General features: G+C 40.5%; 1 pseudogene; it reads left to right on the top strand.

The window, feature by feature from the left end:
* The first annotated feature begins 2201 nt into the window (after positions 1-2201).
* On the top strand, positions 2202-2320 carry LOC134898232 (5S ribosomal RNA; annotated as a pseudogene).
* The last annotated feature ends 1148 nt before the right edge of the window (positions 2321-3468 follow it).

The following is a 3468-nucleotide window of genomic DNA, read 5'->3' as shown; positions in this document are numbered from 1 at the left end:
TAAATATGGTATACAATTTATAAGACACCACTTTAAATGAAGCAGAAATGAAATTGTTGTCACAGGGCCTTTATTTTGTGCCTACTTGTGGGACCAACTCCTTTCAACGATCTTTCGATCAATAGAAATTTGGTAGATCTTTACATTTGCGTGAATTCTTTTCTGACAAGCCATCTGATAGTGTGAGAACTAGGTTTAAAGCTAAGTCTACTTTCGATCCACCTTCCACCAATTCCAGCCTTAGAACTTTCCTCCGATTAGTACAAAGAAACTTAGAATCTATTCCACCTAAGAAATTGTATGACAACTTAACGACTGCTGAAAGAAGTTAAGAGAGGCATCACATCTCATAATACGCCCAGCTGATAAAGGCAGGGCCGCAGTCATGCAGAATTGGAAGGATTACGACCAGGAGGTGACCCAACAGCTGTCTGACAAGACCACTTATCGGCAATTGGAATCCAATCCGATCCCCACTATTAAGACCAAGATAGACATCTGTTTAAAATGGGGGTTTGAGCATGGAGTGATTAGTGAAGATTTACATAAGTTTCTCACAGTTGACCATTATAAATGTCCTATAATTTATATGTTACCCAAGATTCATAAAACACTAATACAACCACCTGGTAGGCCCATCATCACAGCCGAAGGATCCTTACTTCAACCGTTGACACAATTCACTAATAGTATTCTACAACCTATGGTCTTGAAGATCAGCAGTTACAGCAGAGATACTGGAGATTTTTTAACCCATTTGAATGATATCCATGGAATTAGTGGGGGTATTCTCCTAGCTATGATGGATGTCTGCTCTCTATATACAGTAATCCCGCATCAGGAGGGTTTGGATAGCCTGCGAAATGTGCTACAGAGTGCTCCTTGAAAGGACTTTCCAACTGAACTCCTTTTGGAACATATGGAGTTGGTACTCAAGAGTAATCACTTTTTGTATAAAAAAAGATTTTTTCTTACAAATCTCTGGCACAGTGATGGGGTCTAATTTGGCCCCATCCTATGCTAACCTGTATATGGCATGGTATGAGAAAACCTACATAATGCCCTGCTATGGCCACAATATCAGTTTTTTTTGACGTTTCATTGATGATGTTTTTCTTCTGTGGCTAGGAACAGAGATTTAATTCAACTCGATGGTCACCGAATTGAATGCCCTGGAAAGTCCAATAAGATTTACTTATACAATTTCAGCTACTGAAATTAATTTTTTGGATGTCACGGTTATTAATACCGGAACAAGTCTTATCACTACATTGTTCTGTAAACCGATGGATCGAAATATGCTATTACAAGCTAGCTGCCACCATCCAACTGCTCTTAAGGAAAGCTTGCCTATATCACAGGGGCAGGGACCGGTATATTTTTTACCCAGTCAATAGACCTTGTGCAGCAATAACTATGGTACTGATGTAGACACCTGATTTCCCCACAATTTAGATTCATATTAACTCCTAATTCATATACAACTGAGGCACGCAGGAATTTGGACATTTTCTGGACAGATACCCGATCAGCACATATCAGTCATTTTTCAATCAGTATATTTTTTTTTCCAGGAGGCTGTCTAATATAGATTTTCAGTTTCACATTTGTACCCATTTGATTCCATTGAGGGTGACCCAGGGATCTGGGCAGAGACTGTCATTTTCTAGATTTATTTACTATTTTTTTCAGCCACCAGTGTTTATGGATACTGAATTTGCCTGGCTCTAATAACCCTTTTCCAGATAATCCTGTTCTGATATGCAACGTATATTTATGTGTGAGAAATTGGGTTAATTAGCATTTATCAGGGCCTGTGTGCCCCCTTTTTGCTTTGTTGTGCCTGGAAAGAGGGTGATTGCCTAACATATTTTATATTGCTAATCACTTTGTCTTATGCATCACAACCTCAATTCGGCACAGTACCGGCATAATATCATGTGCTGACATCTGATACGGCTTCATTTCACTTATTTTTCTCTCCCCCCTTTTTCCCTCTCTCTTCTTTTTTCCCTTCTTTCTTTCTTTCTTCTCCTCTTCTTCCACTTTCCACATATCCATATCCGCGGACTCTCATTTATGATCCACGGGGTCAATCCTGTGCCTAACATAGACAGTAGATCCGGCAAAAACTTCTGTTCTGAGCTGAATTCTCCCCAAGGTGTACTCTCATTGGTGAGTTGGCCAGATTGGGCCTAAGAAATTACTACCATACCCCACCGACAGAGCCCGATCTCGTCCGATCTTGGAAGCAAAACGGTGGTGGGCTGGGTCAGTATCTGTGAGGGAGACCCTCAGAGAATACCCGGTGTTGTAATTCATGACCTGTCTCGACTATACACCAACAGCAGGATCACCACTCTTTTCTCTCCTTTTTACCACTTCCTCAGCATCTCTTTATATGTCTACACTGAATATTTCTCTCAAGGTCCGCCTTTCCCTGAGACTTTAAAATTGATGTCTTGATACCATCAACTAGGATCCATACTCCTTATAATAGTCCAGTCCATTGACCCTTGCAGGTCTCCTTAACACAAGCTGTGCTTGTGCTGGTTGGATGGGATCAGGGTGCAGAGTTATAGTGTCTGCATCCCCCGTTAAGTCTATCAGTATAGACTAACCAGAACATTTCCAAAATTTTCCTATCAATTATTCAATTGATTGATTATCTTTAGCACTCACCCTAGCCCTTCTACTCTGATCAGCCACACCATTTATTATGTGGTACTTTTCAGAGATGTTGGTGGGTGGAGTCATATGTATGCATATGGATACCAGTATATTTTACTGATTAAGTGTGGTTAAATGTGGATATTTTCTTAAATTAATTAGATAATAAAAGTTATGTTTTAATACTTTCATAATACAAATTTACATAAGAGTGCACCCACACAAGAGTCTTCTGCAAACCAATTTTCCTATATCACAGTACCTTAGGGTGATGAGAATCAATTCAGTACCTGCACGTAGAGATGACCAATGTGCAGAGATCACTGCCCGTTTTTTAGAGTGAGGATATACTAATAGAATCCTCAAGCAATGTCTGGATAAAGCTACCCGCATTTTCAGTGGCATCGCTATTGATGGTAAGAAGAAGTGCAAGAGGATGATTCCCCCCCCCCCCCCAGTTTGACGGCAATGCAAATAACACCAAGAAGGCTCTGCATAAACATTGCCCGATCATGTCTTCCGATCCCAATTTGCCTTTTTCCAACTTTGGGGCACCTATGATAGCCTATCGTCGCATGGCCAAATTGAAAGAACTTCTTATGCGCCCCACTATGTTTCCCGAACCTGAAATGTTGACCACCCATTTGACGCAAGCAAAACCTGGCAGTTTCTCATGTGGTAGCTGCACTACGTGTAGATCGATGATGACCGGTCCATCCTTTAATCATCCACACACAGGAAAGACGATCACTATCAAATATCAACTTCACTGTCAATTAGACTTTGTGATCTATATTT

Source organism: Pseudophryne corroboree, chromosome 3 (assembly GCF_028390025.1).
Source record: "Pseudophryne corroboree isolate aPseCor3 chromosome 3, aPseCor3.hap2, whole genome shotgun sequence".
Lineage (NCBI taxonomy): Eukaryota > Metazoa > Chordata > Amphibia > Anura > Myobatrachidae > Pseudophryne > Pseudophryne corroboree.
Note: the sequence above shows the minus strand (reverse complement) of the source record. Positions and strands in the feature narration are given on the sequence as shown.